This window comes from Sphaerodactylus townsendi, linkage group LG01 (assembly GCF_021028975.2).
Source record: "Sphaerodactylus townsendi isolate TG3544 linkage group LG01, MPM_Stown_v2.3, whole genome shotgun sequence".
In the NCBI taxonomy this organism is placed as follows: Eukaryota; Metazoa; Chordata; class Lepidosauria; order Squamata; family Sphaerodactylidae; genus Sphaerodactylus; species Sphaerodactylus townsendi.
The window spans coordinates 141,443,455-141,470,297 of record NC_059425.1 but is presented as its reverse complement, the minus strand read 5'-3'; the positions used below and the strand labels follow the sequence as shown (position 1 = coordinate 141,470,297).

General features: G+C 41.1%; 1 protein-coding gene and 1 pseudogene across 2 annotated transcripts in view; both read left to right on the top strand.

Annotated features, from left to right (window-relative positions):
• Positions 1-26,843, top strand: part of KCNQ5 (potassium voltage-gated channel subfamily Q member 5) — a 376,112-nt gene that overhangs the window by 84,477 nt on the left and 264,792 nt on the right. The gene's annotated exons all lie outside the window — the stretch shown is intronic.
• LOC125442548 overlaps positions 1-26,843 on the top strand; it is a 52,565-nt pseudogene that overhangs the window by 1,733 nt on the left and 23,989 nt on the right.

Below are 26,843 nucleotides of genomic sequence, written 5' to 3'. Positions count from 1 at the left end.
TGGTCCAAAACACATACAAAAAATGTCTCTCCAAAAGAGCTAATGAGGATTAGTTAATTCACTATTGGTTTGAAATATGCCTTTTCAATTTTCTTCATAGGTCCTGGCCTCTTCAGTCCTTCTATGGATATCCACATAAATGGTTTGACGTAAATGATTTAAGTGTATATCGCATGGTCTTTGCTGGTAATATCACACCAACTTTGGAAATCCACTCAAACTTGGAGCCAGAAGACAAAGGTCCCGGTGAGTACTGTTTTTAGTATATTGTGGTGTTTCTCAAAGCACTCAACATGACTGTAACCCAGAGGGGAAAAAACTTTGCAAAATGACACAATATACTAAAAAGTTCAACAAATAACCTTTCCACTGCCCCCAACACACATTTCTTGAATTCTCATAACTCTCTATAGGCTTAACTACATGCTCCAGTGGACTTCCGTAGTTGTTGTGAAATCATCAGTATGGCGTAAGTAATTTTTCTGATATTCAGGTTCCCCCTCCCTTTCCCCATATTTAAGTCTGGGAGTTCTTTTTTTGGAGTTCTTTGGAGTGCTTTTCTAAAATATGTGCATGTTTAATTGATCAAAGACTTTATTGTAAACCCTTCTTGTTTATTTTATGATTCTAAGACTTGAGGGAGAAGGAGAAGAAGTATCTGCCTCAAATGATATCTGTTTAGAACTCTGCTCTGAAAAGGGGGAAAGTTGCTTCATGATAGACACAAAGGCTAATCAGTCAGTATTGTGCATTGCTGTGCCCTGAAAAGCAGGTTAAGGGAAACCTTGCTTCATATTTGATCTGTAGTGCTATGCAAGTCTGGCTTTTCCACAAACAGGAGCAATGTTCCCCATCATTGTGGAGAATTAGATGGATTTTTTTCTGTTTGAAGAAAAGTTGGATTTGCACAGCACTGTTAGGCCCTTTCTGCACGGGCTATTTACGGCGCCCTGGGGACGGCAAAAACACCGTCCCCAGGGAGCCGTTCGCACAGGCGACGCTGCAAAAATGCAGCAGCGCCGACCTGGCTCCCCTCCCCCTCCCCCAGGGCGGCGTTTGGAAAACAGCGCATTCCCGGCGGCGCGGTGCAAACGGCACTGCCAGGATCACGCTGTTTCCCCCCCTGTCCCTCTCCCACTCACCTCGTAGCCTTTGTCGCCCTGCTGGCCTCCTAAGACCCTCCCTCACTGTCCTCCGACCCCTGGAGGTCGGAGGGCAGCGTGGGCGGGTCTTAGGAGGCCAGCAGGGCGATAAAGGCGACGAGGTGAGTGGGAGAGGGACGGGGAAGAGGCAGCTCCGTGCGGAGCCGCCTCTCTTGCGCCGGCCTCACTGGGGGCCGCTCGCACGCTCCCGTACGAACGGCCCCCATCCCTCCACCAGAATTCTTGCTGTTGCAGGGGCGCCCTTTGGCCTGTGCGGAAAGGGCCCAAGATTATTTATGTGGGGTTTTTTTTACTCTCCCCTCTTTTTTGTATAACTTTTATCTTTTAAAAATATTATTGACCATTCAATTATGAAACTGATAAATTTCCTGTATTACTAACTGGGACTTGGACACTAGTTGTTCTTTGCATTCTGCTTTTTCCTCAAGTGTGTGTATGTGTGGTGGCGGCGGCGACTTGTGTCTGTGTGTGTGCAGGGGTTTCTGGAGAGTGTTTTACATTTGGGATGGGAAGAAGCTCAGTTGTGAAGTGATGTCATGGAGTCCACCCACTGAAGCAGCTATTTTCTTCATGGGAACTGATCTCTGTAGTTGTAATTAGTTATAATTCTGGAAGGTTTTCAGGACTCGCATGGTGGCTGGCAAACATATCTTCATATCGCAGAAAGTGAGAGTAGGATTTTTTTAAAAAAGTTTTGCAGCTTGGATTTTTATCTTCTCCTGGGATGTTCTTTTTGTTCATAAGACACACATATTTTAGATAATACTTTTGGAAACAAAACTGAACAAAATTATTGTGAAATGTTCAAAGTAATGATACTTGGTTAATATACACATACAGATATGAGGGCAATCTGGCTGCAACATCTGTCACTCCACTGATCGCCAGGGTTGATTCAGCTAATCTGGCTGGCTAGGCAGTGTCCCCTACTTCTCTCAGCACTCCTTGTACATCCCTCCTGAAGCTGCACACTCGGTGGAAGAAGTTGACCATCCAAGATAGGAGTGTACCATTCTTCGGTCAAGGGTATACAATAGAACCCACTAGAACCTCCAAACAAGCTCTAATATGCACATACACAGATCATACATACACAAACACACATACACAATGCACACATTATGAGAAGAAAAATTACCATACAGTGAAATATATTTTTTCTACTAAAGTAGAAATAAACTTGAACAAAGTTTAGTCATAGACCAGATCAAAGTCTATTGATTGACATGATCAGGGCAATTATAGGATATTTGTGTCATTCTAGGCAAAGGAAGTGTTTCCTTCCCCTTCCTCACAACTGTTTTGTATATAGAATATCATCTTATGTGCCCAATCCAGAGTTTCTTTTGATTTTGTTTTCTTCACTTACACTAACTTTATTAAATGAACATTATAAACAATTGATGCCAACTTAATTTGAATAGTTAAAATACATCCATTCATTCACTGATTATGGTAGAAATCTCAAGGATTGTTTTCCTGCTTTGACCCTACAACCAATTGTTTTAAAAATGAAAATCTTAGTACATTTGAATGATTAAAAACAAATTGCATAGAGCTAAAACCAAGGAATGTTTCCCTTTGTCCTGTGAGTAGCTGTAATTCAGCTTTTTGGGGGGAGGGGGGGTCTGTTGTTGGATTTTGTCATTCAGATACCTCCACTGAATTTGCACATTTTAACACTTCAGCTTATTCATTGTATTAAAAAAATTATTATGTTGAGTTTTGATTTGAAAAAGAGTAAGTATCTTGATAGTAAACTTTTCCAGTCTCATTTGAATTTTTAAAAAATACAGCAGACACAAGTTTCATTTAGAGTGTGCAAGTGGTTGGATCCTACTGTACATGAGCAGAAGAAGTTAGGTATGCTGCTTTGGTCACCTATGTGCATAGTATTTAAGCATGTTGAACTATGACTAGGGAGACCTAAGTTGTTTAATCTACACTCTGCCATAAAGCTTACTCATTCTTTCTCAACACAATCTATTGTGAGCGTAAAATAGAGCCAGCATGGTGTAGTGCAGGGGTAGGGAACCTTTAACACTCAAAGAGCCATTTGGACCCGTTTTCCATGGGAAAAGAAAACACTTGGAGCCGCAGATAATTTTTGACATGTAAAATAAAGATAACACTATATATTGGGGGTTTTTACCTTTTACTCCGCTCATTCTGAGAAGCACATGGATGCGGCAAGGATGGGGCCAGCGGCTCGGCCTCGCCAGCCACCGGGAAAGCGCCCGCCCTGCTCCAACGGGGCAGGCAAGAGGGGAAGCCCGCGGTGCGGCCCAGCCCGCCGCGGGCAGTTGGTGCGCCCGCCCTGCTGCCTGCAGGGTGGGCAAAGGTGGGGCCAGCGGCTGGGCTCGTGGAGCCGCAGTGCAAGGGCAGAAGAGCCGCATGCGGCTCTCGAGCCGCAGGTTCCCTACCCCTGGTGTAGTGGTTAAGAGTGGCAGACTCTAAGCTGGAGAACCAGGTTTGATTCCCCACTCTTTCACATTAAGCCTCCTGGGTGACTTTGGGCCAGTAACAGTTCTCTGAAAATTCTCTCAGCCCAGGCAGCGGCTGACAATGGCAAATCACCCCCAAACTTCTCTTGCCTTGAAAACCATATGGGGCTGCCATAAGTCAGCTGTGATGGATGGCACTTTCCACAGCCAAAGTAGACAAGAAGAAACTATGCATGCCAGCCTGATCTTCTTAGAGGATGGATGGGATAATAATCATTCAAATAAATAACAATTTCTAGTTTCTCCTGCAGCCACCTACATGCCTTAAAGTATCTTCCTAGAGCCAGCCTATGCCATGAAGGGCTGCAAAAAAGAACAACATAGATTATACTGGTCCTTCACACTTAGGATTGTGGCCACCAGATTGTGGCCACCAGAAGATACCATCGTATTTAATTCTGGTATATCAGTGTGTATACTGATACATGAAGACAACTGAGCCTGGTACAGAGAGAGATAATTCTTTTTATAAACCTGGAGAACCTCCCAGGTCTTTAAAAAATATGAAAAAACAAACCCAAAAGGGGTTTAAATTTCCTCCAAAAGAGAAGAACTTACACTTACCTGAGCAGGGAGGAGGAAGGAAGAGGAGGAGAGCCAGCTACGTGTCCAGAGTAGCTAGAATGTTGGCTCACAATCAGGCTTCACTGGCAACAATTAAATGAAAGAAATGGACAAAGTAACCAGCTATATCTTGAGCTATATCATGAGCTGGTACTGCATACAAATAGCCAGCTCATTCAGGGCATGCAGCATAAGTAGTGAGCTCCTCACAGCAGTTTACATGGTAATATTTTTTAGACCCAGTCCTGTAGCATTCAGAACATAGCATCTAGAACTGGCATATCAATAGTCAGCCTAGTTTGATTTTCCCCTTTTTGGGGTCAAATACTAACAAATATCTAGACATAGGATTTGCTTTGCAAGTCTGATGAGGTTATAAAATAGTTTCTTGATTCACTCAGTTTTCCTCTGCCAACACGGCTGTATGCTATTTCTCTCACCGAGCTACAGTAACCCTGTTCAATAAACGTAAACATTGTGATCAATTTGCCTCCCCCCACTTTTTTTTACCATTTCTTATTAGGACTGATAATTTGTAGATGCTATGAATGCCTCCAATAACCAATCAGATGGCAGCAAAATCAGCATGTCTTTGAATATTCAGATCATAAAGGTATTGAATCTATGCATGCATGAGAAAAAAAATTAAAACCTTTGCATTGACTCTATGGCTGACATTTCTAAACAGGAACGGGAAAATGTTTTCTGTGTGAATGAACTAAAATGGTTCATACTGATGAGATAAAACATTTGCAGATCATTTTAAAAAGCAGCATGCAGACAAAACCCACAGAAAACAATGATTGAAAACATTTTGCACATGTTTTAATTGCTTTGTGTGGAATGGACCTCTATCTCAATTGCTAATATCTTATTTGCATTATAATATTAACAGAATGTGTATGTTAATGGCAGATAAAATTGCTGATTGTCAGGTAATTTAATAAAGTAGAATGTTCTTTGAGATTCTTGCATCTCTGTTTTCATATGTTTAAGCTTTCATAGTATATAGTACATATACAAAAATGCATATGAAATAGAACATTTTGAATTTTCCCTGACATGGCTCTCATGAATTTTAGAATTTGCTTATCACATTCACTGCATGTGCATCTACACTGATTTATAGCATAGAAATATGATGAAGGCATAAAGACACTTTAAGAGGGCAATCTAAAGGAAACCTGCACTATTCAAGTCTACTCAGTGAAGCATGCTCCCAGGAAAGCATTCTTAGGATTGTGCTATAAAGCACAGCTCTGAACCACTAAAATGTGGTTATTTAGGTTAGAATGGATTCAAATGATCATTTCCCCTCCCCCCTCTTACAACATAGCACTATTCCTCATTAAACAGTGTTTATGTAGTATTGGTCATTTGCAAGTGAAGGACCAATCTAGTCAAACTTAACTTTTAAAAAAACACGCTATGTTTTAAATCCTGTTAAAACTATCCTATTAAAAATTGCAAGTGGAGGACCAAACTAGCCAGAGTTAACTTTAAAAAAATCTTTTTAAAACTATCCCATTAAAAATAAATAAATTAGGATTAAAAGTGTGTGTGTTTGACTGGATGGTGCCAGGGGTCATTTTAACTGGCCTAAAACATTACTGGGATTTATTAATATAAACACAGATGTATTTTAATAAGTTATTCATAATAAAGTTCCTCTCACAGATTACTTAGAAGTATGTAATACTGTTCCCATCTCTTCCAATTATTTTCTAATAAAAATTATACTCGAATATTAAAGTGATTAACAATCATCCATAGAATTGCCATGATTAAGAAAAATGCAGGCCTGGAATATGTTTTAGCAATTCTAATTAAGCTCATTAAAATGAAGGGAAGCTGTTACCACTTTAGTAGATCTTTTCCTTCACAATAAATGAAGTGCAAAGGGGTTTTCTTTCTCTGCTTTATTTTGTCTTCATTCTATTCTTAGATATGTTGCTCTTTTTAGAATGTGGAACTGAAATTCCCACTGATTAAAAATGCCTTAATTCATTGAGATGCTTACTAATTGTGAATTCACCTGTTTATAAAATGTCTGTAAGATAAATGCATTTCACCAGGGGCAGAGCACCCACTGGGACATATGGGGTCATATGTCCCCAAGCGCCTGCCATTTGGTGACTTAAGGATGGAAAATTGCCCCCCACACCTCTCTTCCATCCCCATTGCAGTCCTGCTTGGCTTGGGGTGCTCGGCACAGACAGGCCCAGCAGTACACAGTGAGCGAGTGAGGAAAGAGGTAAGGCTCGACTTGCCCCCGACAGGCCCTACTCTATGCCCGCCACCCCCGCCACCACCTAGAGAATCCTGCGCTATGCCCTGCCAGGCAAGCCCTCCCTGCCTTTTCCCCCCAAGCCCTTCTGGCCTCCCCCCACCCCATCAAGCCTACAGGCCCTTCCCTCACCCTTGTGAAGAAGCCCGGGTACTGCCACCCCCACCCTAACCTACAGCTTCCCACCCTCACCCCCACTCAAGCCTCATTTTCTAACCTTCCCCCACCCCTACCCTCACTTTGCCTCCCTCTCCCACCCCAGAATTAACTCCTAATCCTCCGCACCCTCATGCTCACCTACCAACTCCCCATCCACTATCCACCCTCCCTCACCCCAATCCTAATCTTTCCACCCTCCTCCTACCCCTAGTCCATGGGTCAGCAACCTTTTACACTCAGAGCCATTTGGACCCATTTTCTACGGAAAAGAAAACTCATGGAGCTGCAAATACTTTTTGCCATTTAAAATGAAGATAACACTGTGTATTTTGGTTTTTTACCTTTACGCTTTGTATAAAACAATTATAGTGTGTTACTTATGAAATCCATGAAGTGCTACAGAGAAAAATATATTTTACTTATGTAAAGAACACATTTTTAATATTTTGAACTCTTAAAAATAACAAAAAAAACATTGAGTTGAGGGTCTCTTTCAAATCCTTATATTGCCTTTGGGTCTTCAAATTTATATTCTAGTATTTTAGAATAGTGTTTCTGATGAATCCTACAGCATTGGATCAACACAATGATGTCACTTTTGGGCTCACCCTGGGAATAACATTATATCATTGATCCTGGATTTTCAGATAATTTTCCCCCTGCCATCCTGCCAAGTGGTGGCAAGCGGAAGATCAGAGAGAGAGAGAGGTGATAGTTGGTGCAATAAAAGGATACCAGTATTAATATTTTCTACCTAATCTGAGGGACAAATTGGGTTGTTGATAAATGCATTAAGCTGGAATGTGGATGTAGTCATTTTAGTTTTAAGTTCTACAGACTGCAAGGAAATCAGTTCTGCACAGTCAGACTCAGGGCACAAACCATTAAGGCAGCATGTGATAGTTATGCTGTGTGGTGACAGGTAGGTCACTAAGGAGTATGAGGTGCCAGAGTTCTGTCAGAAGTTGGTTATGGCGTTTCCCCTCTCCCTCCAGTGGCAGGGCTTGACAATCTGTCCCACCTTCCCTTTCTGGGGTGTTGTTATCCCCGTCTGCGGCCTCGGTCTTAGGGGGCCTGGAAAACATCAAAGACCTAAGCCACAGGCTAGTCTTCCCCCCCAGGACAACTCTCCACTTTCCTTTGCTTTCCCCTTCTCTTCAGGGTCCATTTCTTGCTCACTCCTTGGGCCTTTTCCCCAGTCTATTTCCTCCTTTCCTTCTTGTTCGAACTCTACTATTTCCATCCAGCTTTCTGTTCCCTTCTCAGTTCTTCCCCCCTCTGGGAGTTTTCCCTGGCGTTCAGCATCCTTTCCTGCTGTTCTTCCCCTCCCTGGGGCTTTTATCCAGCTCTCTGTCTCCTCTCTTTCTGCCTCTATCTCTTGTCCCTCTTTCACAATCTTCTCTCCCCTCTTAAGCGCCTCCACTCTCCGTTCCACGCTCTACCTTCCCCAGCCTCTCCCTTCTGTCCGGGGCCTTGCTCATCCACCCCACCCCTCCTTAAAAGTGGCCCCACTGCCTTCTGGGGCATTCCTGGCCTCGTCCTGGGGCCTCGTTTTCATGCTGCAGCCAGCCAGCTGCAGCATGTTTTCTCCCTCCTCCTGCCTCCTGGTGTCCCGCCCCTGCCTCTCTGGGCCTGCCGGCAAGGAGATCAGCCCCGAGCGAGGTGGTGCCGCCGCATCCCGCTCGCCAGCCCACCCCTGCAGCGCTCATTTTGTCGCCCTGGAGGCTGGGACCGGGCTAGGGACTGCCGCTGGGGCTCGGGGCTGTGTGGGCTGATCGGGGCCCGACGCTGCTGCCAGGGTGCGCAGCCGCGTGGCTGGGCCATCGCCCGTCGTCGCCCCTTCAAGTCTGGAAAGGGGCCTCCGGGCCGCCCCTGGACACTGGTCTAGAATTATTTCCACCACCTAGGCCTGGCAGCCTTCCCAAACCACTTTTTCTCCCCCCCCCCGGATTCCTCATGCTCCCGCATGAATGGGGAGTGTGCAGCCAGCGGCTCGGCCTGAGCCGGGCACCACTTTTTCTCCCCCCTTACTGCAGGGAGGGGGGTTCCCCATGCTCCCCAGACAGGGGCAGCCACGCCGGGAGCCGTGCCACAAGGGGGAGAGAGTGTTTGCGGCTCGCGAGCCACAGGTTGCCAACCCGTGCCCTAGTCACACCTTCTAATCCTCCCCACCCCAAGCTTTACCTTCTAACGCTCCCCTGCCCCAAGCCTCATATTGCCAACCTTCCAACTCCTCAGCCCTCACCTTGCCACTCTCCCAATACTAATCTACCAACCCTCCCCACCTTCATACTCACCTATCAACCCTACCCTCCCCTAGCCACATCGTCCAACCCTCCCAACACCCAAAGCCTTTTCTTTCAATCCTCCCCCACCTAACCCTCACCTTGCCACCCTGCCCAACTCCAACACTAACCTAACCCTATCTACCCTCATGCTCTCCTACAACCATTCCCCACCTCTAGCCACACCTTCCACCCTCACCCTAAGCCTTACCTTTCAACCTTTCCCCATGCCTCACCTTGCCACCCTGCCTCACCAGAACCCTCAACTTTCTCACTTCCCCCACCTGAAGCCTCCCATTCAACCCTCTCTCCATCTGCCACCCCAAGCCTTCCCTCCACCCCACCCCACCCCAACCCACTCCACCCCACCCCAACTCACTCTCAACCTTCCCTCCACCCCAACCCACTCTGTTCCATCCTCTTCCATTCCAGCCCTCACCAGCCAACTCATCTCCATCCTCACCTATCCTCACCTTCCTTCCTACCTGAAGTCATACTCTTCAACCTGTCCCACTCCTAAGCCCCAGATGCACACCCAGGTAAGTGTCACACCTTGAGCAAGGGTGGGGGGGCTGCTATCGCTTCACTTAAGCCCATTGCTGGGGAGGTCCTTCCTCTTTTACCTATTTCTAGGGTCTATTGTATTACTCCAGCAATGGGCTTTGCTGCTAGTATATTGTTTGGTTGTGGTGAGGGAGGGCAGTCGCCCATATCCCCCCCCTCCAGAAAACTCAGATTTTGCTCCATTTTCCCAAGCTACACCTCTGTTGCAGAAGCAGAAAGGCTGTGAACATAGTGAATACAATTTCAAAACGTATATCAACATTAATTCTTGTGGTATAGATTTTTTCACCATTTTTTCTAAACTTTTATCTGCAGTTATGGCAGACTACACAATAAAATAAAAGTTTAAAAGTGCAAGTCAGTCAGTGGAACAAGGTGCTATCACAACAGAGTAGGAAAAAAACTTCCTAGGGATGAGAAAGCATCCTGATTGGTTTAGCTGACCTGCACTGTTTGGTGGAGCAACCAGCTGACCCAGAGAGGGAGGAGGTATCTCTCTGAAAGGAAAACTTTTGTAGGCTTTTGCATGTGAATTCCTCTGAGTTAACCTCAAGTACCTGAACAATGCTGTTAAATATCTACTCTGAGGGAATTTCAGTCAGGGAGTGGATCTGCATCTGTTCTGAACTGCATGACTTCAGTGTGTGTTGAAAGCAGACAATACACAGACAGGAGAATACTGAGAATTTAGTGGTCTAAGCTGAAGGTGGAATAGCAGTGAGACTTTCCACAGGTAACCATAAATAACTTGGAAGGGAATACATCTTCTGGGTGGAGAAGAATTTCTGAACCAGTTAGAATGGAAATTATACCTAGTAGATTCTCAGTTTGGAGTATTAGAATTCTGCTAAAGTTATCTCAGGAGGGAGATTTATGTGACGTGCATAACTAGCAGTGTCAAGGCTGTAAGTGTCCTATGTGAAAGGGGACCGGCCTTTTGAAACCCCAAGTCACTGTGAATCCATTAGCCAGTAACCTCTATCCAGTGGCGGAGCTACAAGGGGACAGGGGGTGCGCTGTGTACCGGGCACATGCCTGGGGGGCACAGAAAATCGCCTCCAGGCCCTTCCCCCTTTCCCCCACCCCACCCCCACGGTGCCCCCACCCCACCCCCCTTCCCACACTTACCTTAGTTCCTTTCCTTTTTCTTGAACTTTTTCAGGCTGCAAAAGGTCTGTTCACAGTAAAAACGGCCTGAGGAACTACAGTTCCCAGGAGACCTTGGGGCTCCAAGATCTCCTGGGAAGTATAGTTCCCATCAGGCCGTTTTTACTGTGAACAGGCCTTTTGCAGCCTGAGAAATTTCTAGAAAAAGGAAAGGAACTAAATTAAGGGGGGAAGGGGGACGCCATGGGGCAGGGTCTGGGGGGGGGGGAAATATAGAATGTGCATCAGGCGCAGTTTGGCCCAGCTACTCCTCTGCATCTATCTGAACCATCTTAAAGAACCTTTCATTAAATCCATGCAACTGAAGAAACTCATAAAGCTTGATTAGGAACTGTGTCTGTGCCAGAACTGATATTTTGTACTTAGTTATCTCTTGCCAGATTTCCAGCTACATAAATATCTCCTGTTCCCATCTAGTTTGTTTAATAATTTTTACTTCTGTTTCTCTGGTGCCTTGAAAGGGGGCTTTACCATAAGGGAAAAAAGGTTTCCTTCACCTTTCTGGAGTTCCTAAAGCTGAGCACAGAAGCACAAAACACCTCGAATACTACCATCAAAACAGCTTAGTCATAGAAAAAGGTGGGAAAACTGTCCAGCATAATTAGGAGGTTGCCTGAGCCTGCCACAAATAGTTAGGAGGGTGAAGGGACTTGCCACAGAAGTATTTACTATCCTTCCATTTTTTCCAGTACAACTTGTCTCCTGCCCACCCATTTACCCTGGCATTAAACTGAATACTTTAGAAATCCCAATATCGAGATGAGTTAGGGAACTGACATACAAAACCATGAGGAATACAGGAGCGTGACAATAGACTTCAGTGCTATCTATAAAACATCTACCCTGGTCACTTAAACTTATTTATTTGTTATTTATGCAGTCCTTCATTTAAGCACGAGCTTCCACATCACTCTCACATAGCTAAATTAAAACCATTAATGTAGAAGCAGGAAAACAATAACAACCGCATTAAAACAGCATAAATCTTTATTAAAACACGAATAAACAACTGTAGCAAGTGTATTTTTTTGAATTTGCTGTTGTGAGGTGAATTTTGTGGTGCACAAGGAGATTATTGAGATCACGGAGTCTGGATTAATTAATACATAAACAACTAAGATTTATTTATTTACAGGTTGGTTTTAAAGGAACAAAATAGCAGCACAGGGACACTAAGTAGAAGGCTGGCTGAAGCACAAAAATTAAAAAGGTTATGACTTCAGAGAGTACGGTAGTTAGACTTTTCTATAATGTTTTCAGGCAGAAACAAACTTTGACTAGCCACTAGGTTAGATCTTCTCTCACGCACAGGATCTCACCCACACCAGCCTATTCTTTCCCCAGAATCAGACTAAATTGAATAAGGTCTGCTCATCACCAGAAGCAGGTTTAACAATCAAATACTTTCTTCTCTCCCAGTAATAGCACTAATCCAGTCTGCTGCACTACCAAGCAGAGCTACCCTTCACTTCACCTGTTTTTCCTGAGCCAGACTTGAGCAAACACTGCTTTCTCCCTGAGGCAGAATTCCACTTCCCCTTAGCCAGTGTTTCCTCCAACATCTCATTCCCGTTCTTGAAGATGATTAGATACTGGAGCAGCACTCCTATGGGCTCATCAGGTGACTGATTTTTCCTTCAGAGCAGAAGAGCCTCCTGTTACAGAGGTGCCAAATGCTTGAGAAATGATTTTAAACCAACATACCACTTAAAACAATCAAATTTTGCTCAAAACAGCAAAATTTTGCTCAAAACCATCCATATAGCGAGCAGGTTGAGCAGGAACTATCAAACAAACTGCAAATAATCCATCCAGAATTAATACCTTCTGCCTGTCTTCGAAACGTGGGGCATCCTGCAAACTGACTTCTTCACAATCAGGGCAACAAGTGAGGCTTGCATGTTTTGCGCTGCAGTGGGGATCAATCCTTTGTCCATTGGAGATGCCTTTTCTATGCCCTCATCCTTCCTTCATACTACTGTTCAGAGTCTTAATGGATGGTAGACTGGTCCTCTGAATGGCTGCAATTCTCAGATGGTATTTGTGCAGCTACAAAGACACATCCTGCTAAACAAAAAAAGAAAAAAGAACACGTGTGTGGGATCACCAGGAAAAACAAATAGCAATTGGATGAACTGCAAGCAGAGGAAACCTATGTTAATTTAAAATTTTATGCTAATAAAAGCTACTGACTGACTGCTAATTTAAAATGCAGCAAATGGTGGCAGCAGGGAGACTCTCAAGCAGCAGAAAATGGTAGGCGCAAAGCTGCTGCAAAAATGAAAGTGTTCTCAAACAGAGGGGGTGGGGTGGAAGGAGAGAAAAATAAAACATCTCCTGTGTTCCCACAGCCAAGCAGGAGACATCTTGAAAACGACTTGTGTATAAAAACTCCATGTTTTAATGACTTTAAAATAAGGCAGCTTGAGCAAAAATAAAACATCCTAAGAATGTCACGGGGAAAAGCTATGTGGATTTCCTCTCAAAGATGCCTTTCCCACGCACCCCCATCTTCAGGAGTCTTATTTGTGCCATGCAGAAAGGGCTGATGTGTCACTGACAACCAAGATCAAGAATTCATGCCATAGTATTTCCCATTACTAGGCATGGATGTGAAGTGAGGGGTGGCATGCAAGGGAGGGGAGGGAGTGGGAGGGGGCCTGGCATCTGGACATGGCCCACCCATCCTAGTGGAGAAAGGGGGAGGGGAGGGAGGGTTGGCATGCAAGGGAAGGGAAGGGGAGGGAGGGGTGGCATGCAAGAAAGGGGAGGGAGGGGGCCTGGCATCTGAACATTGCCCACCCACCCTAGAGGAGGGATGGGGAGGGGTGGCATGCAAAAGAAGGGGAGTGAGGGAGGGGAGTGAGTGAGAGGTGGCATACAAGGGAGGGGACCGTCAGAAAGACCAATAAGTGAGTTCTAGATAAAATCAAACTTCAGCTGTCCTGAGAAGCTAAAATGACTAAACCAAAACTATCATACTTTGGTCATATTATGAGAAAGGAGGAGTCACTGAAAAATACAATGATAGGAAAAGTTGAAGGCAGCAAGAAAAGAGGAAGACTCACATCAGTTGGATTGATTCAATCAAGGAAGCAATGACCCTCAGTTTGCAAGACCTGAGCAAGGCTCAGGTAGGACAGTTTGGAGGTTGGAAGTTACTGGACAGCGTTTAACACACAAAAACATGTACTGAGGGACCTGTTTCAATCTGTAAGCAGGTATCATGTTATGGACCAAATGAAATTTCAGAGTGGTCTCCAAGGACAGACTTGTGTACAAAGCAATGCAGAAGTCATGATATGCTGTCAAGACTTAAATATCTGTTGCAGCAACACTTCTATCAAGGATAAAATATTCTTGCTACATTTATTCAGGGGGGAATCACCTTTGCACATACATCACCATTATGTGCATTGGAGGACAGACTGAAGTTGGATTCTTTGCTAATGAATTAAGAACAGCTAAAGCATTTTGTTTGTTATATAGTTAGAGAGAGAAGGTTTATTGTTTTTATTGTGAAATCTTTTCCATTGTGCTTCTGTCATTATCTGGGACTGACTTACCAGTGAATCCCTTTATCAAGCTAAATATAAGGTTCTTCATTACATCACTGAAGAAAGCCACATTTTCCTCAACTATTTATGAACCGTGTCCTTAAATATAACACAGTAGGGTAATATGAGTCTTCTAAAGAACTTTTACCCAGCAAGAGCTATGTGCATGTGGAAACAGACTTTAGTGAACAGTAGAAGATACTTTATATATGTGGTTCTCTTGCACTGGGTCTGTTGATCTTGTGCTTAAGCTATGATCCCTGACACTGAATTAGTAATTTCATGCTTAATGCTAACAGATGATCAATTCTTTCAACTTTATTAAAGCAACACTCTCTTTTGGCCTCCAGTCTCATTAGGGAAAGGTAGAGAAAGCTTGCATTTAGCCCTCCAGACTTACAGCAGTGCTGTTAAGCACTAAGGCATGCATATGTAAGCTACTTCAGTGCCCATATATTTATGCATATGCTTAATACATTTCTATAGATGTGTTGCAGATATAACTGTTGTCTCCAACTGGAAAGTCTAATTTTTATGAAGCCACAAATTTTAATTTCAAACCACTTTTTAAATAACAGAAAGCTGTAACCTTTCTACAGCATTTGCTAATTATGGGGTATATTATTTTCATGCTTAGAAGTCTATTTTTTAATTCTGAAAAAGAAAGACTGTGGTTTTAAAATAATTTCTATCCACCCACTTTCCCAGCTTGTCTTTACAAATTTTTACAAACAATCACATCGCTTTTTAATCCTGTGTTTCAGATATTGTGGTAGAATTATCATGAATCACAGTAACCTTGTATAAGTCAGAAAGAAAGAAAGAAAGAAAGAAAGAAAGAAAGAAAGAAAGAAAGAAAGAAAGAAAGAAAGAAAGAAAGAAAGAAAGAAAGAAAGAAAGAAAGAAAGAAAGAAAGAAAGAAAGAAAGAAAGAAAGACAGGAAGTCAGAAAGAAAGGCATGTGACCAATTAAAACTCATCACTTATACCCATGGAAAGTTGCCCCAAAATACAGAATAATTATATTTGATTTCAAAAGAGGGAACTTAATAAAAATTAGGACACTCATCAAATGGAAGCTGAAAGGGACAATCAAATCCCTCCAGGATGTTTGGAATCTGTTTAAAAGAACATTAATACACACCTCATTTTTAAAAAGCTACTACCAAGTCTAATAGCAAGGTTAACAACTTAAGTGAAGAAAGTCATAAAAGGCAAGAAGACTTCGTTTAAAAGGAGGAAGGTTGTGTTGAATCCACTTACTATGAATAATTCTGGTTATAGTATCTCCAAAGAAGGCATCGCTAAGCTGAAAAACGACAGTCAAATGATTGAGGAGCTTGAATCACATCTCTTAAAGGTTAGACAGACAGGGACTTTTCAGATTAGAGCAGGGGTAGGGAAGCTTTAACACTCAAAGAGCCATTTGGACCTGTTTTTCACAGGAAAAGAAAACACTTGGAGCCGCAAATAATTTTTGACATTTAAAATAAAGATAACACTATATATATAGGGTTTTTTTACCTTTTACTCCGCTCATTCTGAGAAGTGCATGGATGCGCCCACCCTGCTGCCTGCAGGGCGGGCAAGGATGAAGCCGGCGGCTCGGCCTTGCCGGCCGCCGGGAAAGCACCTGTCCTGCTCCAATGGGGCGGGCGAGAGGGGAAGCCCGCGGCACGGCCCAGCCCACGGCTTAGCTCGTGGAGCCACAGTGCAAGGGCAGAAGAGCCGCATGCGGCTCTCGAGCCACAGGTTCCCTACCCCTGGATTAGAGAAAAGGTGACTAAGGAGGTTTGATAAAAGTTTTGAAAATTATACATGGGTGGAGAAAGTGGATGACAGAATATTTCTCTCTCTCCAATAACACTGGAACTTGGGCAGCACCCAATGAAGTTGATGGGCAATAGATTCAGGTCAAAAAAGATGCACTTCTGCACTTAAGAGATAATTAGTTGTGGAATACTATCTAAGAAAGCCATAGTGAGAAAGCCCAGCAAACATTGGGGCAGCTCCTTGCATTTGAACAGCGAAATGCGAGGAGACCCCTCTGTGGAGGGCCTGCAGGACTAGGAGCCCCATAGAAAGCACTTCATGCACAGTGGGTCTCAACGTGAAACATTTTGTGAAACAGAATGGTGGGTTATATGAAACACTGGTCTTAAATAGTTCCACATATATTTTGTAAATTATTTTTAAATAAAAATTGTTCTGCCACAAATAGTCTTCAAAATTCCATAAAGATTATTGTCCTTAATTTTTATTTATTTATATTTAAGTTTCACTGGATTATCTTTTTGTTTGTTTGTTGTTGTTGATGTTGTTACCAAAATAGATAAGAGTGCATTGGCTGACAGTTATAAGTATGTGGTTGATCTCTGTATTTCAATATTTCTAAGTTTGGAAATGTCACAGAATTTCATACCATTTTAACCACATTGTTTGCCTTGTTTTTTCAATGTATCTGCGCATGTATATCTCTCTGTGTGTGTGTTTAGGGAATTTGATGGAATATGATTGATAAAGTGGGCAATTATAGTGTGTTGACAGATCAGTAGTATTTTCTTTGTATACATGGTTTCTTCTCACATCAGCGTTTAGTATATGTAGACTATGGCACTAGATTCATAGGTAGACTGTGAAGTACCAGGTTTTTTGTTTATTAATTACAAAGGATTGATATAAACGTTTTTCCACCACGGGGCAAATAACTTTAAAGAACGGATAATAGGAGCTTTCAAATATCTTAAATTAACTGAAAGTTGCTTTATATATCTAGATGCATAATTCACTTCCCTGATTTGATACAGTTTCACAATTTCAAATGGAAAGAATGGTTATGTATTTAAAATATGAAAGTTTCTTCACAGAACAGGGTTAAAGACAAAACTGTATTTGGCTTTGTAGCCTGGGCTGAGTACTGTATTAGTCATTCACTGTTTGGGTTAGCTGCACATAATCATATCTATTACTAACTGAACAAAGGAGATTATATTGAATAGCCATAAAAAAAAATACTTAAATGAAAAGATTCCAAATTGATAATCTGACAACAGTGATTCAGTCTATATTGACTATTGGAAGAAAGAAGGGGCCTGAAATCAAGTCTCTTGCTAAAAAGAATAAGGAGCTGCCATTATCACCAACATGTCACAAATGAAAAAATTGACGTGCTTGTAAAACCCTTTGTTTTCATCGCAAGAATCGTTGTTGGAACCCAATCATTATTATACTAGTATTACACTGGTGAAGGTTCTCCTATATTCCTTTTGCCAGTTTCTTTTGTAGCAGAAACTTTTCAGAATAAATTATCTCTCACGGCACAGTATTTTAGACCTTTTATGGTTAGGTAATTGTTGCCTTTCTTATGGTCAAAAATAAACAGAACTATTGTTTTATACACCACTAGTAATTATATGTATCTCTGCTAGTAGTCATCATTGTAATAGTCATAATCATCTTGAAAATCAGTAAACAGGGAGTTGCTCTCACAAGAGTTCATGAGAACTGTTACAGTGAAAACTGAATATTGCTTTCAAAATAAGCTAAGATTAAAATAAAATTGTTTGAGAATATTGTGCTCTTTCAGTAACCCTGAATATGCTCAAATTAAATTATATCTTAGTACTTCAGGATGCTATAGAACACAGGGCACACTGGAATCAATTATAGAATTGTCTTGTGCTTCTAAGAGTCCCCCTAGTTTTTTAAACAACCTGGGGTCAAGCTTAGCATCACCTTCCAGTAAAGTAGCTGACTCCATCTAATTTTTATGGCAGTTCTATTTTGCTGGTTATCATTATTTTTTTATAGTTAGATATGAGTACAGTCGTACTTTAGAAACCAACAGGAATTTCAGGGTGTAAGTTTTCACAAGTCAAAACTCTCTTCATCAGACATGAGTAGAAATTAAGATCTCTGCATCCTTTTCTTGTAGCAAGAAAGTTGGAGGGATGAATTTATTTAGCATACCAGACATTGCAGAGAGCATTCTGCGAGAAACTGAAACAATAACTCTGTTAAAACTTTGACTTATTCTTGAAATACTGAAAATTTGTAATTGAAATAGACCTAGTGAATGATCCATGGAAGTACATTTTCCTAACCACTTTGTCAAGATCTGCAAACAAAAGGGAGCATAGAATACACTGGGTATTATTTAACAACCGGTTCTGGTGGTGGGATTCAAATAATTTAACAACTGGTTGTTTACAAGCACCATTTTAACAACCAGTTCTGCCGAAGTGGTGCAAACCTGCTGAATCCCACCACTTCTCCCACCACTACCAAATTTTTCATGATGGTTTCTAAGATCCCACATACTGTTTTTAATGTAGGCTTTTTATCTTCGTCTGCTGAAACTGGATTTACTGAATAGTTCTTACCCTGATTATAAGTTATATTTTATGAAACTTTGACACTGCTGCTACTTATTTCATTCAGTTGTTTTATTGTTGCTGCTATTTCATTTAGTGTTTTTGAATTTTTAATTGTAGTTACTGTTTGTTTGGGATAGGTTCTTCCTACCAACTGAGGGAACCCACATAACTTCCTATGATTTGGGGGTCATTTAGGAGTTAAACTACTCTGCGACATGCAGTCGCATAGCTTCAACAGGGTGAAGAGGGTGCCGTGCCCTGGGCACATGCCATTGGGGTCACATGGGGGCAGAAAATTGCCTCCCCAACCCCTCCCCCACTTAGTTCTTAGTTCTTTCAGCCGGCTTAGTTCTCTGTAGCTGGCCGAAAAAGCAGCCTGGTGGGAACTACACTTCCCAGGAGACCTTGCAAGCCCCCATGGGAGGCCTCTGCATGAGTTGGGGCTTGCAAGGCCTCCTGGGAAGTATAGTTCCCATCAGGCTGCTTTTTCAGCTGGCTGCAGAGAACTAACCCAGCTGAAAGATCTAAGAACTAAGGTAAGTGGGGGGTGGGGCGAGGGGGCCAGGCGCCATTTTGCCCTGGGTGCCATTCCCCCCCCCTCCATGTCACTGGCTACACTACTAGGCGTGGGGGGGGGATGGCACTTTGCTCTGAATCTGACCTGAACTATTACTGCTCTTTTCCTGAGGCAGACCTGAACTCCCTTTTCCTGTTCTCTTTCTTTCAACATTTAAATGCTCTTCTGAATGACATTTGGATGCTGTAGCAGCACACCTGTAGGCTGAGCTGAGTGGCTCTTTTTTCCTTCAGGAGCAGGACACAGTGGTCCATAAATAAAGAAATCCATTCTATTTACATCTATTTACACCAATGTAAATTTAAGATAACTACTCTAATCCAGAGAGGTGTAATTAAAGCCACACGAAGCTGCCTTATATTAAATCTATCCAAATCAGAATAGTTTATGCTGACTGGTGGTGCTTCTTCAGCATCTCAAAGAGACATCTTTTGCATTCCCTTGTAACTGGAAATTCTAGGGATGCATATAAAACAGATTCTTTTTGCATGAGCCGTGGTCTGTATTGACAACCATGTAACAAATCAGCTACTAAATTTTACTTCAGGGCATTTAAGCATGAATAGGGCCTTCGGATCAGGACCATTCTGTCTGTTTTTCAATACCTTTAATTTCCTGTACAAATTCACTTATTTTCTGGCTCCTGCAGATGATGATAATTACAAGAGAACACTTCAAATAAAGGAACGTGATATTTATATTCTCCTGTCACTCCAGAAAACTGATGGACCAAGAAGGCTCATCTTAAGAATGTAGCTAATGAAACAGTGGAAGAAATTTGCAAATTGGATTACATACCCACAAATTTAATTTGCTCTCAACCTTTTAGCTGGTTATTTTCGAAGGAAATAAATCTTGATGTCTCTTGATCTTAGCAAGTACTAATAGTATATGACAGGTGGGCTAATCATTCAAATGAAACAAAAATGGAGTCTTATTTTGATAGTCTGAGCAAGTAGATTATTTATCATCCCATTAAGACATATATGAAAATTTTGACAGATAATTATATAATGGTGCAAGAGGTAGTAGATAAAATGTTCTAGACAGTTGTAAACTAGAACATCATGAATGTTGGTTGTCTTGTTTGTTGTTTTTGTTTTGTTATATGTGCTAGGTAATAACACATTCTGATTGTGCTTGCCCTGTCACCTGTTTCTCAGATTTTTGCAGCAGCTGAGTAAATGATTTACAGTTTTGCCGGCTTCCTTGCACAATCTGTACCTTGCATCATCTGGGGATTTTTCAATTCCTGCCTTCATCATAATGGCCTGCTCTTGAGCAGCTAAAATCAGTGATTCGGTTTCTTTTTTCAGAGTTTCAATTGTTGACCACAGCCAGGTCTTTTTGTTGTCCATGTTGTCCTTGATCTTCTCCAGAATTTGGCTGTGCAATGCTTTGTTGTGCCAGCTTGTTTTAATCACATTTTAATCACATTCAGTCCCTGTTTTAATCTCATTTTTTCTGTATTCTTGTTTGGTTTTCTGGGCTTTCAGTAAATGTCTGTTCTTCAATCAATGCCTGTTCTTGACTTTCATTCACATAATCGGCAAACACATGTTTCTCCTCTTCCACTGTTTGCTTTACTTGCTGTAAGCCTCTGCCAGCAGATCTCCAGGGAGGTATAATCTATCAATATCACTACATGGGTGTAGGGCATAATGTACTGTCATAAGATTCCAAGTTTTTCTATTCAGAGCATCCAAATCAGCCTGTGTCCAGTTTATGATTCTGGTGGTGTACCTGATGATAGGTGTGGCTCAGGTGTTGATGGCTTTAATGGTATTCCCGCAATTTAATTTGGATTTCAAAAATTTCCAGACCCTCTGGGTGTATTCTCTGCTAACCACAGTCTTCAGTTGCCCATGCTTAATGTTATCCATCTGTAAAATCCCACTGTGTTTTTTTAACCTGTTCTGTGTAAGCCTTGCTCCCAAGCTGTGTGTGCATGGTGATTGGCTGGAAGTGAATTGTTGCAACCCTGGCTAGCCTTGTATATACCGTAATAGGATGCTATGCTACAAGAATGCTGCACCATCTGCCATCTTACCACGTATATTTTAGCTTTTGCCTTTCAAAAGGTAGGTAAAATAAAAGTTGAAATCATAAAATGCAAGTCTTATAGTAAACAAAAGCAAGTGTATAATTTGGACAAAAAAAGGCTTGTATAGTCACATTAAGATCAGCAGCATATTAAGATTAGCAGTATTAATTAAACTTTGTAACATTGAAAAGATCAAACTTTTTAATACTACGTTATTTTAAACATTATTGTGCAATAATTGTTGACAACATAGTTGAGAACAGGAGTTTCTTTTGAAATGAAATGTTTGTTTTCAATTTAGAAAACTCAGAGGTGGAATGCTAATGAGATATACTATTGGACAGAATGCACTATCTGCTTTGGGGGCTCTTGGCAAAACCTATTATGTACACACAGTCCAAGTTTACAAAATAATGTTTTTTTCTTTGTTGTTATTTCCCTAAATTTGGCAGCATCACAGTATATAAGTCAACAAAGATTGCAATGACTGGGCTCAGAATGTCAGTTCATCCAGTTCATAATATTCACTATATCATTAATTAAATGCAATATTCACCCATTTTCTCATGTTCTAAATGTAAAATCAAATTTTGTGCATATAAAATCAGCATTCAAGCTTGCTGGGCAGCTTTGTTGCCAAATGACAATATTTTGATAATATCCTCATTAAAAGTCTTATAAACTCCAAAGCTGTTTTGTAGCTGAATTTGCAGGCCTTCTTGACCAAATTCTTATAGATCATTATGAATTGCATAACACATCTTTTTATCTGAGAAGTATCTTGTTTGTTTGGAAGAGGTCTGAATATTATTACATACATAGATCCCCCTCCATTTGGACTAGCCACATGGTAAGCATTGAAAGGAGGCAAAATAAGACACAAATCCTTTGGTCATTTTATAGTATTAAATGTTTTGGTAATTTGTGTGACTGTGAGTACTGGTTTGATGGCCATTTAACTGTGAGTGTTATTAATTACAAACACTAATCCTTAACAGGGTTACACCATTTTAAGACAAGTCTCAGAAGGGTATAACTGAGAATATACTGCAAATTACATATGTAATCATGGCTTTTGCTTTTTACAGTGCAGTTTTATTTTTACAGTAATGTTAATGATGCAAAGATGAGTATTGATGCCTAACACAGTTATATTTACTTTGAAGTTGTGTATAAATGGCTATATATTCATGTGCACAGATGTATCATGTATTTCAACATGGTTTCAATTTGAAGGTTCTTTTTGGCGAACCCTTTCCTGAGCAATCTTGTTTTTCTCATTACATTGTATTTCAGAGTAAAAGAAAACATTGTTTTTGTGATTCAGTATGCTTTGTTTTGTTGTTTTTACAGAGACAGCTATAGAGATATTGGTTTTAAATCCTATACAAGTATACGCATTGGTAGCTAGAAAAGGATCTAACTGGCATGTGCCATACAGATACAGTTCAATGATTTAAGTAATTTAATTTGCCCATACAATTTTAAGGTCTATTCTTCCTGTTTGGTTTTGCTTTCCACATAACATCCATTCAATCTTTCCTTTCTGGCTGTGAGGGTTGGCTGTCAGTTGTTTCTTAGCAACAGCTGGTCATTGGGGTCTGGCTAACCCAAGTAGGTTTGATTAGAATTCATGTAGTAATTCCTGATAATTTAGATAGGGAAAAGTTGAATACCATGCAGGTGATGCAAGTCTGAGTTTACTGTGGGATGGTTCTGTTGTGAAAAAGAAAAGAAAAATTCAAGATTTCCAGCAGTTTTATTGAAGTAGTATAGGCTTTTGAAGAGAATATCCTGCAAGGAATAGTCTGGGATTTTTCTTTTAAAAAATTGTATTCCAAAAATGCCAGACTATAGTTGAATGAAACATTCATGAACTTTTCCTAATAACATTTCATGTATATAGGGACATGTTGATTTTTAAAGATTAGTAGAATATGGAAGGTGTATTACAATGCCAACCTATCTTAAAGAAAATCCAGTCCTACTTGAGTGTAATTGGACATAGATAGGCACGCACAGAAGCATATGCATAGATTATCTAGTTCTATTGTAGACTCATATTTTGGAGTTTTGCTTTCACTGTAGAAAGCAGTCTTAGAGACTGGATGGAATGTTGGCCCTTACGGTTGTTAGCATAGGTCTGTTCTGTGCAGCCCAAAAAATTATACCTGTGGGAAATCTTAAAAAGAGGCAACTGCTTCTTTTCGCTCCACACACTGTGGAAATGTGGGAGATTTCGTAAAAAGAGATGGCTGCTGATTTGTTCCAAACAGCAAAGGCGCCAGAGGGGAAAAGAGGATTCCTGCTGCCTGACCATTTCTCTCTGTGGTCAGTTTCACCCTCTGTTGCCACCCAACATTTTGTGTGCCTCCAATTTTTCTGCAGGCTCCGATATTGGGTACCTTTTTAGCCCCAAAAGTACATAGTTGTACTTGGCTCGTTCTGCTGATTCCAGCACTATGTAGTGTTCCTGCTTTTTTTTTAAAAAAAAATGAGAATCTATCTTTGTAGCTATGCAGACATGCATGAGAGAATCTTCATCCCTCATAGGACTGCTTTACCTGTCATTGAGAAGCATTGGGTAGACCTGACCTCCACGGACTGTGCAATAAGAAAACACTGTACAATAGGAAAACATTAGGACAGTCCACAAAGGGCAGGTCTACTCACTGCTTCTCAATGGGAAGTAAAACAGTCCTCTCAGCAACTAAGATTCTCTTATGCATGTCTGCACAGCTGCAAAGATAGTTCGTTTTTAAAAACCCTATATATTGCCGGACTTGGCAGGACAAGCTGAGTACAACTTTGTACTTTTGGGATGGAAAAGGTGCCCAAGATTAGAGCCTGCAGAACAAATGTCCTGGGGCAAATTTTAACAAATGGAGGCAGGGAGAACCCCTCCAGCAGCACACAAGATGTTGGGCACAAGTGGAGGATGAAACTGACCACACAGAAAAATGGTCAGATGAGAAAAATAATATGACTCCTGAGCTCTGCATTCTGCACAGCCAGGCAGGAGATGTTTTGCAGGCACCTTAAGGGGGAAAAAACCAATTGTGTTTTTTTTTTAAAAAAAAAAAGATGCCTGGAGCTTAAATAAGGTGTCCTGATGATGTCTTGGGGAAAAAAACCTGTGTGGAATGCCTTCCCAAGACACCAGTTTTAAAGTCCTCAGGATGTTTTATCTGTGCTGTGCAGAACAGACCATAGAGACTAGTAGCAACTAATCTTAACCACTGTAGTGTGTGTTGGGGAGGGGGTGACGAGAAAGAGGTAGCAAGTGACAGTTCCACTCATACAAACCTTGACAGCCTCACAGAAGTGATTCTCTAGTTCTTATTTAATAATGATGTGCAAAACTGAAGATTCCACTGCTTTAGGTGCACCTAAATGGCACTGAATTCCTGGAACCACTGCAGCCAAACTGACAGCCTAGTTAAGGTGTGAAGATTTTATTTTTATAAGATGGTGGTGAACAGGAATTTGAAGATTATATTCATAAAAGCTTATTATTATGCTTCATCTGTGTAATTTTATAAGATCAATTGTATATATTGATAAAAGCTTCATCCTCTCCAAAGTACTGTGCGCCTTCTGCTCTTTACATTTATGTGAGCTCCTTTTGGTTCCTAACAAAAGCCTTTTTACTTCACTATTCTGTTGCCCACAGTATACAACCAGATGCCATAGAATGTGAGCAAACAAGATGTGGTGGCCCTGCCCCCCCCCCCCCGGTTATTGTAGTTCTCAACCTTCCTAATGCTGCAACCCTTTAATACAGTTCCTCATGTTGTGAGGACCCCCAACCCTAACATTTATCCATTTTACAGATGGAGAACACTGATGCAGAAAGTCTTAGGCGACCCCTGTGAAAGGGTTGTTCGACCCCCAAAGGGGTCGCAACCCACAGATTGAGAACCGCTGGTCTATAGAAACAAATATTAGAAGTATATTGTCTCTGAATATGACTGCTAGCCATTGCAATTTACTATATTGCCTTGTCTAATAGCTGCTTAGCAGCTGGAGTTATAGCAGTGATTAATAGTCACAGCCGGTAATTAAAACTTTTAAAACAAATTGTTTTTTTCTAAAATATCAAATTTGTCAGTAAATGTGTTGTCCACTGTGTGGACTATGAGAGATGCACAAGGAGGTTACTTGCAAACAAAATAAGGGTTTCTGACTACTTTATGGGCTCTCCAGGTATGCAGAAAATATTATTTCATAAATTAAATAAAAGAAATCTAAACTGCTATATAATATAAAGATTATCCTAGTAAACCTACATCTGACAATACTATGATTTTTTAAAATCTTCTATGTGGTTAATTAACATTTTAGGTTGCATTTGCAGTTCACTAGTACCAATTCTATGTCTAATTATTCCAGTCTGAGCTGACAGATTTCATTGCAAATCTGCAGTTAAATTTTTAAAAAAGAAAAGAAAAAGCATGAGATACAGTTACAGATCTCCTACATACTGTCTAGCAGAATCTTAGGAAATCTATTCAAGTGCTCATTTTCCATTGTCACTGATATCCTAAAATAATTATTCTTTTTTCATTTTTCATTTTATTTTAATTTCAGTAGAAATCAGTTCAGTAACATCACATGGCAACATTTTGAGAAACAATCTCATTTTCTTCAACATGTTCCAATACAGAAGATTAAGTCAGTTCTTTAACTATTATTTTCAATTTGTTCATTTTAAAGACACACTACATTTTAAAGACACACTACACATGACTTCAGTTGAATACTCCCCCCCCCCCACCACCAGAAGTCCATGACTTGTATTGGCTACAGACTGGAATGTAGAACTATGGCAGAATGTACAAAATGTTTTCATAAGCAACTGATCTGCCTCCTTTATTGGTAGTCCATAATGTATTCTATCTCAGATCCAACCAGGCAACATACCTTCCTTGGGCACTTCAATGATTCAGTCAGAAGGTGCCAAATGGTTTACTAGCAAAGGAGTTAAACTTCTCCTATGTTCAGTACTCTTGCCTATAAATGACCCTCAGGCAGCTTTTAGCTCAGTTCTGGAGACAGCTGAGGGGAAAAAAATCAATACATGTGTACATGTCTACAGAAGGAAGAACCATAGATGAATCTGATGCAACAGAGAAGAAAAACTGAAGGAAAAACATCTCAGCTGCTGCCAAGGAAATAATAATCCAAATACGTTTCTTCCATTGCAGATGTAATAGCCTTCCTGCTACTTTTCAAGACAATTTAGAGTCTTCAGACCTTTGAATGCAGAAGGACTGAAATATAAACGAACATCCCTAGTAGAGTATTTTGTAATGTGGGGTTTAATATAGAGTAAAAGGAGGTAATTTTCTGAATGGATGGATATCATACCTGCACACTTTCCATACACATTTAACTCTACTTCCTTTCAACCTCAAAACTGCCTCCTTTTATCTGTGTATCTTGAGAATGGTGTATGGCTAGCATGGTGGACTAAAATTTAGAAGATCCAGGATCATATCTGACCCTACTGTGCCATGAAACTTGGGCAATCAGTCTGTCTTGCCTAATTATTTTACAGGATTGTTGTAGGAATGCAGTGGAGATGTGGAGAATGA